Source organism: Stenella coeruleoalba (genome assembly GCF_951394435.1).
Source record: "Stenella coeruleoalba genome assembly, chromosome: 3".
Classification (NCBI taxonomy): domain Eukaryota; kingdom Metazoa; phylum Chordata; class Mammalia; order Artiodactyla; family Delphinidae; genus Stenella; species Stenella coeruleoalba.
In genome coordinates this window covers 129,724,980-129,737,048 of record NC_137148.1, presented here as the reverse complement: position 1 = coordinate 129,737,048, position 12,069 = coordinate 129,724,980, and the positions used below count along the sequence as shown (strand labels likewise).

The 12,069-nt window shown below is 45.7% G+C and overlaps 1 protein-coding gene across 2 annotated transcripts in view; it reads right to left on the bottom strand.

Moving 5' to 3' along the window:
- The window catches only part of GALNT10 (polypeptide N-acetylgalactosaminyltransferase 10), a 224,515-nt gene that overhangs the window by 113,466 nt on the left and 98,980 nt on the right, over nt 1–12,069 (bottom strand). The gene's annotated exons all lie outside the window — the stretch shown is intronic.

Here is a 12,069-nt window from a genome sequence, read left to right as displayed (position 1 = left end):
CTGGTGGTCCAGTGGTTAAGACTCCGTGCTCCCAATGCAGGGGGCCCGGGTTTGATTCCTGGTCAGGGAACTAGATCCCGCATGAAGAAACTAAAGATCCCACGTGCCGCAACCAAGACCCAGCACAACCAAATTAAAAAAAAGAAAGGTGAAGTGAGTTTTGATAATACATTTCATTTAGCTCCATATACTCCATCTAAAGTATTATCATTTCAACACACAGTGGGAAAAAGTGTTGAGGTACTCTACGTTCTTTCTTTTTTTTGGACTAAGTCTTCAAAATCCAGTGTGTGTATTTCACACTTGTGTTCATCTCAGTTCAGCCTCATTCCAAGTGCTCAAGAGCCATAGGTGGCTCCATACTAGACAGGGCAGAAGCAGTGAATTTTGGGTGAGAGGTCTGGAGAGAGTGCTAGAGGACTTCACTTCTGCCTGGGAGAACTGGGGAAGGTTTTACGGACATGGGTGCCTTTGGATTGGGCTTCAGATAAGCGAAATGAGAGGCAGGCAGAGCACGTGGCCTGGGCATAGACTTCCAGGTGCAGGTGGAGCACGGCAGGGCTGGGCTGGGCCCGAGGAGCACAGAGCACAGGAAGAGAAGTCGGGTCTTGGTCATCTCTGCAGTCCCAAAGAAGGCCCAGTCCCAAAGAGGGGGAACAGTTGTCAAATGTGTGTGGAAGGTCTGAACAAGCACTTAGATGGCTGAAAGAAAACAGGAATATATAGTAGCCAGGGGCTGGGAGAGGAAGGCATTTATTTTGTGTTCCGGAAGGTGAGCCCATGCTGGAGGGCCAATTAGGAAGCAGTTCCCCTAATTAAAGGAGGCCGCATTCCAGTGTCTGGGGTCATCAGAAGGTGTCAGATGCTTTCCCACGCCAAGAGTCGAGTCTAAGCACTTGGCCCCAGGGCTCAGTAAGAGTCTTCCCAAGGTAACACTGCTCCACACGGCTGTTTAAATACCTGTGTTCACCTACATGAGAACAGCTTTCCACCTCACCTTGCCCATTAAAAACCCCAGAGACCTGTTCTCGTCACTGTGGCATGCAGAATCCACTAGTCCTATTTCCTATATAATTAACTAGGCCCTGAATGCGTGGTGTGCTGGAACATTAGCACTAACAAGAAGCCACTGGAATAAAATCATCCCCACGCCTGTTTATTAAGGCTCCGGCTGATTCTCGCGTTAGCAGATTTTCCACAACGGCTCTAATGATAATGACAATCCTTGGCATTCCCTCTCCTACAGACCCCTCTGAGTTGCAAGAAGAAAACTCTGAAAGTGGGCCTGCCAGATGTTGTGGTCAGAGAGGGAAAGAAAACTGCAAAAACAAAGACCACGTGCCTGCAAACAGTTCTCGGGGGCTTAGAAATCACAGGAGCTGAGCTGGAAGTTCCTTCAGCAGGTTTCAACTGTGGTGAGCTACATTTCTACAGGAGACCCTTCAGTGCTGCCTTGGGAAGGTGGAGGCTGAGAGTAAGAGCTTGACTCCCCTCCTTCAATCAGACCCGCAATGCATCTGTCTGTTTTTTATACCGGAGTTCTATGTGGGATTTCATTTTTAAAAGGACCTCTGCTAAAAACAAACTGACGATCAAGTCTCCAAACAAGTGAACACATATACTTGGAAACTGAGCTGAGGACACTGCCCTATTTCACAGACAGGGAAACTGAATCTTGGAATGGGTCAGGGACCTACCCGAAGTAAGTATTCTACCTCTAGATGTCAGGATTGGTCGGTCAAGAGCTGGTGAGCAATCTTTCCTCCAGCCCTCCCTCCCAATTCCTTCTCCCTCTTCTGCTACCCAAAGACTGGGAACTTCCACTGACGATGTTAGCTCACTGGTGGACCTAAAGAGGTTCTGCAAAGCGCGGCTGCCTTAATGGAAGGAACCAATCTAAAGTGGTTCTCAAAACGTGAACCAGGAGCATCCACACCGGTTGGGAACTTGTTAGAAATGCAGATTCCCGAGCCCTGCCCAGGAAGTAGCAGCAGCAACTCTGGGGGTGGGGCCTGGCAATCTGGGTTTTAATAAGTCCTCCAAGAGATTGTGATGCACACTCCCATTTGAGAACTACTGGTCCAGAACGAAGGAGGCCATAATCCTGCCTCCTCTGTGCCGGTCAGGCTACACCTGGGCTATTGTATCCAAGCTGGGCAGATATTCATCATCAATGGTCACAAAAACCTTAGATGTGATCACTGGCAAACACAATCTGCTGGCTTCTGGGGATCTTTTTTTTTTTTTTAACTGCCAGCATGACAAAAATGGAGGGATTTCTTATTGTTTTATCAAGATTCATTGGCTTCTCCTGAAAACTCAAAAGACACGTCTGTGCTCTGACCGAGCTGGGCCAGCACATGGCTCTCCACTTTGCCACAGTCCCCCGCCATTCCTTAGTGCATTTCACCTGGCTCTCATCTCTCACTTGTCTTACTTTCCTGGCCCCAGGGAGTTTGCAACAGGCTGCCACATACAGGTATGTATGAGGAAGATTAGAAACTGTGTTGTAGGAGGACTGGGAGATGGGAAGCCGTGGGGGACACAGGAGCATCTGTCTTGTTCTCTGAGGCCCTGAGGCTAGCGTGAGTGCCAAGGGCAGAAATTACTGAATGACTGAGGGATTAGTTTAAGATAGAGAAGAAATTCTAAAAGTTGGACTGGTATTAGGGTGAAACAGGGGCACTTGGAAGAAGATAGAGGAGGCCAGGAATAGGATGCTCGCCTGTTCATCAGGATGTGAAGGAGGGGACTCAAGTGCGGGGTTAGGGCTAGCGCTTCTCGAACTTTCCTGTGCAGTACCATCACGTGGGGATCTTGTTAAACATGGATTCTGACATAGGAGGTCTGGGGCTGGGCCTCAGACTCTGCATTTCTGAAAAGCTCCCAGGGGATGGCTGATGCTGCTGATCCGTGAAAAACACTTTGAGTAGCAAGGGTGAGGTGACCTTTACAAGGACATCTCAAGAGTCTAAGAGTCCAGAAAGGACACTGTTTCCTCCATATGTTTGTGAAAGTCTTCTCACACTGCTGGGAACAGGGCACGGGGTTGAATCCCACAGTTGTGACCGCATAGAGGTAAACTCCCTTGAATGAACAGTGAATTGCTGAACCAACAGGGTAGAGAATTAAGATTCCAAAGTTCTGGGAGTTTCACACTTATCAGCTTCTACCACCTCATTGCCTTTGCCTTAATGACGCATGTCCCTCTGGAATGATCTGCAGAGGTGGCCTGTTTTAGGTGGTCTCAGTAGTTCTTATTTCCTCCCTAAACTAAGAGGACTTCGGAGCTTGCTGCCATAGGGACTTCTGCATGTCTAAACATGTCACTAGGGGGGTCCTCAAATAACCAAGCTATGCAGCTGCTCAGAAACAATTAGTCCACCTGTCTCCCATCTTACAGGTGGGGAAACTGATGTCCAAAGAGGCCAAGCTACCCAACCAAGGCCACATAAGCAGGCCAGAGAATAAGAGCTATGTTCTTTGACTCCCACGCTGGGTTTTAGTGGAGAGAGCCCTTGTAGTGTGGTCTTGGACAAGCTACAAGAGTCACAGGCACCTCGATTTTCCTACCTGGAAAATAGAGACAGCACTACCTGCCCAAAAGGTACTTTCAGATCAACCAAGAAAAATCACAAACTGTGTTATCGGGAGCACTTTCAGAGTTTACACATCAGTATGGGTACCAACTCCTTTAGGATTTTAAGAATCTACTGTAAATTGACATCTCATCAAATCACCTTGATACAGGACTCAAATTTTACTATACAAGTTAAAAAGATTTCCAATAATAGGTCTGAGCTTTTGGTCAGAAAAGGAGTTGGTTTTGATACTAAAACCACTGAGCATTCAGAGCCCAAAGGGCCCTTAGAATCCTATCCAGAAACCTTTATGAAAATTTTGATCAGGAGTCTCTGACATCCACCCATGGAAACCCCACAGATACATCATTCCAACTATTGCCAAACATTTATCGAGATCTACTCTGTGCCAGGCACTGGGGATACAGGCGTGACAACACAGATCCCTTGTAGATGCTAATGGCTTTATAGCCAGATCAGTCTCTCTCAAAGGATGGTTCTTGGGAGACCTGAGCTCTCATTATAGATACAAATGCCTGGACCCCACCCTGAACCTATGAAATCAACATATCTGGGCGTAGGAGGCCAGGAAGATGTCTTTAAACACATTCCCCATGTGATTCTCAATAAAGGTGGAACACCACTTGTCAAAATCCAGCTGTCTCGCTTGCAGATACGAAATCTGCAGCTAACAGAGTAGAAGAGACTTGCCCCAAATCCCACAGTTTGTCAGCCCCAAAGACCAAACCAGATCTGACTGTTCTCTCCCTGGGTTAGACTGTGAGCTCCTTGAAGGCAGGGGCACATCTGTTTTGAGCTGTCACTGTGTGTTCCTAGGTCAATACCTTAGGCCCTCAGTAAATATCAGGTGAATGACTGAACGAATGATGGCTCATTAATGGGGCAGGAAGTGTAGTTGGATGATTCAGAGCATTCTGATTCCAGAGACGGAAAAACTTAGGTTTTACTTCCTGGGCAGGTGGACCCCAGTTTCCTTGACTGATAAATAGGGAAAACTATCAGAATAACCCGCAGGTTAACCTGCACCTGAGGGGATGAACTGAACTCCTCTATACAACGCATCAAGCTCAGTGTCTGGCACAAAGTTAGGCCCCTTCGGTAAAGGAGTGCAACTATTAATACGTTATTTTTGGAGAAGGATTATGATCTGGTGTATGTGATGGTCATGTTTGGGGGAAAAGGAGAGAGATGGGACTCTAATAATAAAACTGGGAGCCCTGCAGAAGGACCTATTGAACACCTGAGCCAATTCAACTGGCTATTGCTGGTAACAGGATTTAGAGAGTTTCCTCATTAACAGCAGGTTATGTGCCCACGTGGAAATTTGCTGTTCTTGAGGAAAGAAGAAAGTCCTTAGTTAATAGCGGCATTGTACAACAGAAACAAATGCCACAGACCTTTCACAACAAGAAAAACATGAACAATGCTTCTCAAAAGACAGCAATTCTTATGCAATGGCAATCACTTCATGTTATGCAAAAAAGCATGTCTGGGTTTCAATCCAGAGGTAATTTTAAGTTTCTTTAATTCTGCAGACTCACAGATTTGTCTATAAAAGCCGTGATTATTTTCCTTCAGCAACCATCTTCTGCTACTTTCCTTCCCCTCTGTTCCCAGATGTCCTTTTGCTACAGGAAGCAGAGAGGCTGGAAAGGAGCACAGGGCAAGGGAGGTGAGGGAGAGTGTAGGGAGAAGGCTGGCAGAATGATGGTGGAAATCACATTAAACAGTAAATTGGAAGTGGATTCTGACTGGCTGCTCTAAATAACTGCTTCTGGTATCTGCATGCTTTTACTTAACATTCCACTGAAAGAATCAATTAGTGTTCAGACACACACACACACACAAACAAATGGAATTTTAATCTTTTGTTTAATCACTATTTAGCGTGCCTGGCATCCTTTGGAGGGAAGGAAGAAAGGTGGTGAAGTGAGCCAACTGTATTCTGCCCAAGGAGAAAGGTCTGTTAAAGCACATACTCTAATCCTAGCGCTGCCGACTCGGCAACTACCGCTCAGAGAGGACACTTGTGTCTCTGGCTGAGCTGTCTAGTGTCTTCAAAACAATGGAAAATAGGGCTGTATGTTCAAAAACGGCAATGCGGAAAGGATGACTGAGCAGGGCATCTGCTTCATCCAGGGTCCGAGGACTATAACGGATTAGATTCTGCTGCAAATTTTAGGATAGCTTCCCTGCCCCCAACCCTCCTGTCAAATAACCCTACAAAGGCGCTGGAATGATTTTGCTTTGAGGCTTAAATGACTGCATGTAATTCCAAACATTTGTTTATCTGCTAAGTAGATTATTCTAATAACCTTTATACACACACACTCACACACACAGACAACACAGCAAAGCATTCTCTTCAAGGTTGTCTTCAAGGTTATCCTTCAAAGAGGGCCAGGGAGGACTTAATTTAGCCAAAAGCATAAAGTTACTTTAATTTAAGCAAGGGAGTTTGGACAACTGATAAATGTACTTTCTTCATGAGCTTTGAGGACATAAGCTGAATTGTTTTATTTCTTCATTCACCTCATAAAAGAGGATGATTCCGCTGAGGAATTAAGGACCTACTATGTCCAAAGAGCTGTGGAGGAAATAAAGAAAAATAAGATAATTCTTAGCCTCAACAAACAGCATGGATATAAGAAAGGAAAAAACACACAACACTGTGTGTGCCTTGAAAGTTCTACAGATGAATTCTAAAGGTATTTACAAGAGCCAAAGGTTAAATTCTACTTAAGACCATCAGGGAAAAATTCCTGCAGAAGCAAGGTCTTTGACAGCTGCCTGAAAGGATGGGTAGGATTTTGACTGGTAGCCACGGGGGGATGGAGCCCAGCTGGAGGGGAAGCATGTGCAAAGAGATGGAGGTTAGAAAGTAAGGGACCTGTTTCCGTAGTGGCAAGGAGACCGATTTGGCTGGGGTGAGTGGGATGCAACAGAGAGTCAGGAACAAGGAGGCCAGGAAGTCTGGACCAGAATCTGAGGGCCTTACATTTGAGCTGTTTGGCAGGTGGGAGCCACAAAAGGTCTTTGAGCAAGGAACAGGCTGGAGTAGAGGTCCAAGAACAAAATGTTACTACCTATCCACCTGTAATTAATCTCAGAGTCCCCCTCTTCCTGGGATAGATGCAGAGAGAAACACGATTTTGTTTTCATTCAGAAGCAACGTACCCTCATTGTAGGCTGAGGCTCACTCTCCACCATTCCAGAAGTCAGACTGAAATGAGCTGACCTAAGCCCAGCCCTCACCTGGCAGGCCGCTGTTCTGAGAAAACCTACCTTCCAATACAACCAGGACCAAGCAGTATGAGAAAACAATTGCCCCTAAAGGGCACTGTTTATGAATGGACAGAGACACTATAACCCAGCAACCACAAGACTGACGAAGTCGGCCGGGCCCACATCAGGCAAGTCCTGCCGTTCCACCCAGTAATCAGCCGTGTCAATTTTCCTCGCTCCAATAACTCTGTGGTCTCAACACCAGGATGTTGGCATCTAAAATCTGGGCGGGGCCCCCTTCCCTAAGAGGGTAAGGTCATTCACAAATAGGAACCCTTGTTTAAAAAGGCTGACGCTGTGCTTCCAAGGGCAGAAGCAACCCACTAGTCCAATTCACCCTTTTGTTTTGTACAGATGGCTCTAGAAAAGGTCATTTGCTACATACAGTGTGAAAGCTCATTAAAAGACTTTTTCAACAGAGAGAGAAAAAGAGCCAAGATGTTTGTAATACCTACTATCCAAAGGGCAAATGGAGCCTTCAGTAACTTTTCTCTTTCATTCTAAAAGAATAATTGCAACTTGTACCATTTTCTTCAGAGGAAGTTTCCAAAGGGTTTACCACTGGAAAAACAAACAAAACAACAACAACACTGATCATTTGACAATGTTCATTTGGGTGTTTCACCCATCCATTGGTCCATCCACGTCCACGTTTAATGAATACAAGCACATGCCAGGCCCTGTGCTAGGTATAAAGAATACACTGGTGAGCAAGACAGATAAAGGCCCTGCTCTCATAGAGCTTATAGTAGTGTGTGTGGCAGAAGGGAATATAGACTTTAATCCAGAACCACAAATAAATTTAAATAGTCACAGTGGCCTGTGCAGAAAAGAAGGATAACATGGTGCAAAGAGAGTCCCTTTCTTTCAGATCAGATCAGCAGGGTCTTATCCAGACAGAAAAGTCAGGAAAGCCTTCCCTGAGGAAACGGATGGAGTATGATTAGAATAAACTCAGCAGAGAGAGGAGAACAGAGCATTTCAGACAGAGGGTGAAGTGAGGATGTGCAAAGGCCCATATTTGGCTGGGCAAATATGAAACCGGAGGGACTAAAAGAAGAGCAGGGTGTGTGTTGCACAGAGAAGGAGGGAAAGCCTGGTGGGGATGAGAGGTGGGCAGGGATGAGAATTTTGTCTTTCCCCAGAAGCATCTGGAAATGAAGTATTTTACAGAAGGAAGTGGCAAGATCAGATTGCACTTGGAAAGCTCTCTTATAGCTACTGGCGAAAGGATTAGGAGGCCAAGAGGAAGGGTGGAACACAGGGAGGAGGCTATCATCACAGTGGTATAGGCAGAGATGACGCCAGTTTAGGCAGGAAGGTAGAGGCTGGGATGGACATAAACATTTTTTATTTTAAATAGAGTCACGAGGGTCCTGCAAGTCTGCAGTCAAGAAATGCAGCCTCAGGACTTGGACACTTGGGTGATAAGTTCATCTTGAAGGTCCATAGGCCCAAGATGCCATGGATGCAGGTGGGGTTGACCTGGGGCCTGAGCCCAGATCTCCCCTCACCCAGCCTGGTGTTCGCTTCATTACACGTTATTTTCAAGTTTTAATCCTGTTCATAGACAGCAAGTCAGGAAATCAGACCTAATAGAACTGTATCACATATATAGTTAAAGCTTCAGGAATTCAGTGACGCACGGTCCAAAAGAAAGAGAAAGAAATCCTAACTAGGGAGGCTGGTGATCCTCCTATCCCCACACTCAGCGAGCCTGTATCCCGGATGATGTCCCCAGGGGCCTAGTTCCCTCTGGCCTCTGGTACTGTGAGCACTTTGGTGCCGAGGAAGCCTACTCTTGGAAGATAAGTATTTTCATTACCTCAGAAGGCATCGTGATGACTTCAACCAGACAAACAGTCATCAGTTTTAATGCTGGAGGAAAAACTGCCTCAGTTGGGCTTTTGAGAGGTGGTTTGTCTTTATATTCCATGGGTGATTGTCAAGGGCTGACTCTGATTTTACGTTATTTTCACCTTAAGTGGTAAGTTTATTATAACCTAACCCTTTAGAAAGATGAGACTTTACTATATCATTATTGTCATTACATCCACTTTGTAGATGACAAAACTGAGGCCTGGAGAGAAAATCGATATGAAAGTGTTCTACAAACTGCCAACCACACCATGCGTGTAATCATCACAGCTAGGAGTTCCTACCACACGTCGGCCCGCTGCTCCCCACATCTCCGTGCCTGGAAAGATTTGGGGAGCACAGTCGGCTCTCAGGAAAGCACGACTTGCAGAAGTGAATCATCCTTCTGTGCCTTGTTCACGAGGAGTCTTGAACAACCGCAGGCAGCCTGCTAAAAAGTGCTCTTCTCAGACGCTCGGCGAACGGAGCATTAACAGAGGGTCATTACACTGCTCTGCAGAGCGGATGCGGACGGGTCAGGAGAAAGGCAGACAGAATTGGTAAGCTGAGCAGAAGGCAAGTTCAAACCTTTCCAGGGACCAAAAAACGGCTGCAAACACATCCCCTTAGCTGGGGAATTAGGGCTGAGCCCCCAAGTAACAGAATAGTTGCTCTATTAATAGTAATAATTACAGTTATAATCCCCTACATTCTTAAGACAGCAAAACAAAGTCTATAAAAGCACTTGCTTTGGAGTCAGAAACACCCAGGCTTGTGTCACGGTTCTACACTCACTAGCTGTGTGACCTTAGGCGAATTACACTGTTCTTCCAAGCCGTGGTTCCTCGATTGTAAAAGGCAGGATATTAACAGTATCTAACATAAAGGTTATTGTGAGAAGTAAAGCTCTTAGCAGTGTTTGGTATTTAGGAAGCACTTAAAATCATAGTACCATGATTAGTTATTATTTCGATAGTACTTTGCAATTTACAAAGCATTTTTTACATATATCATCCCATTTCTTCCTCACAATCACACTAGAATAAAGGCAGGCATCACCAACCTATTGTAATACTTTTCCTTATGGGTCCCAGACTCCAAGAATCCTTCTCAACACTGTGCTCCAAGTGGCCCTGACCAGTTAACCAGTGTTGGCCAGAGGACGGGACCCATCTACCACGCCTGCCTTAAGCTGGAAGAGTGAATTCCCAAGTACACCTGGTAGGTTGCAGTCTGCTGGTTGATTGCTTCAGGCTCTCTTGCTGCTCGCAAAGGTTCCCCAAGCAGGAGGAAGTGGAGAAGCAGAAAGTGACAGATGGCTGGCCTCTCCTCTGGTACTGGCCTCCCCTCATCCACAACTGTTAGGACCTTCCGCTGTTCCAGGTCTCAGAGTCACAGAATCTAGACGCTGAGTGGGAGGTTAGATGCTACCTCCTCTGATGGTCCACTGGACCCAGTAACCCTTTCTTTGTTACGGCACATGGATGGTCCCTGAGCCTGGCTTGGGTGCTTAGAGAATGGGAAGCTCTCTTCCTCCATACAGGTGACTCCAGTTATTAGAAAATTCCTTCTGGGCTCCCAAAATTCTTTGGGCTCCTTCCTGGCCCCCAAGGAAAGTCTCTGACTGGACTATGATCCTGGCCTCCTCGACCTGCCATCATGGAACCTCTGAAATCCTTTCCTCTTCTCCATTTCTCCTGGGGTGTAAGCCACAAAGGACTCCCTCAAAGTTCCTGAGCAGTTCCCCCACCTCCCACCTCCCCTACCCCCATCCTACTCTCACTCTGGCATCCTTGTTCTTAAATAACGATCTCTTACTCGTACAGTGCCCCAGGCAGGATTCGTAAGCTGTAACCACAATGGCACAAAGGATGGTTTCCTCAGAATACACCACTCTGCTATGAAAGTAGCCTCTCCTGCAGAAATGAATCCAAACCCTCAGGCAAACCTTCCCTGACCTCCCTGACTAGATCACAGCCCCTGAGTGTGCCCCTGTAGCATCCTTATGGCTCCTTTGTGATTTCACATTCATTCAGGTGCTTATTTCATCACTGCCTATCTCTCCTTAAACTGTGAGGTCCATGAGGGTAGGAGATAGCAATTTTTGTTGACCAAATGAATGAGGAGACATCTTTTATCTTTTCTAGATGAAAGAAGGTCATCCATGATTAGACATGTCTAATATAGTCACAAGGATATAATACCATAAGGGGTTCTGAGGATTAACTTTATCCTCTGACTAAATGGTTTCAGGTCAACTTAACGGGCTATAAAAACTAAAGAGAGCTGGCTCACCTGATCCTAAAATGATCTGTAAAAGATGCAACCAACTTTGAACTCTGCCACCTTTTTCCTCCTTTCATTTTGTGAAATACAATTCATATTTTATAGCAAGACGAGACAAATTTAAACATAAAAAGTCTTCTCTGCCCTTTGGCCTCCCCTCTCCCCACACTGTGTATTGTGTATCTGCATTGTGCATTGTGTATCTTCATTGTGCATCGACCAAACCTCCCCCATCTGCAGGAATACCTGCTCAACCATAAAGAGCAACATTCTTCTACTATCAACAAGACAACTCCTTAAAAGATAACATTCCTTCCTGATTTTGTACTGGGGGGGGGGGTCACACAACCCACCAGGATGACGCTTAGATCTAGATTATGTAAACTGTCAATAATACACCATTTGATACACAGCCCTCTGTCTCAGAAAAGTTATATAACTGTGCCTTGATTTCTAACTGGCAGAACAGTTCTCAGAGCTTTCTGAGATGCTCTTCCCGGTTATAATCCTCAAATTTGGCTCGAAAAAAATTTTCCAATTCTTTCTTAGATCGACTGATTAATTTTTCGTCAACAATTTTCAAGTTGTTTCCTTTCTGGATTCCTACCCTTTAGGTTGTGGCAGACATTGCTGTTTATCCCCCAGCAGCTGTTCTCTTTTTCTTCCACAGTAACAGAAATTTCAGCTGGTAATATGACTTTTCAGAATAAAGATGATATTTCCCAGACATCCTTGCAGCTAGGTGTGGCCCAACTGGGTTCTATCCAAAGAGATGTGGGTGCAGGTGTTGTGTGGCAGTCCACGGAACCTACCTGAAGACATCACTGGTGTGCACCGTTTCCTTCTTTACTCCTTCTATCTTGCTGTCTAGAATGCAAATGCCACCATATTGGATCACGAGATGGAGGTCCATGGCCTAGGGATGGTGAAGCTACTTGTGGGAAGAAGCCTATGTTCCTGAGGATTTTATGAAGCAGAACTGTCATACCAGCCCTGGGATGCAAACCTCCAGACTTTTAAGTGAGAGAAAAATAAACTT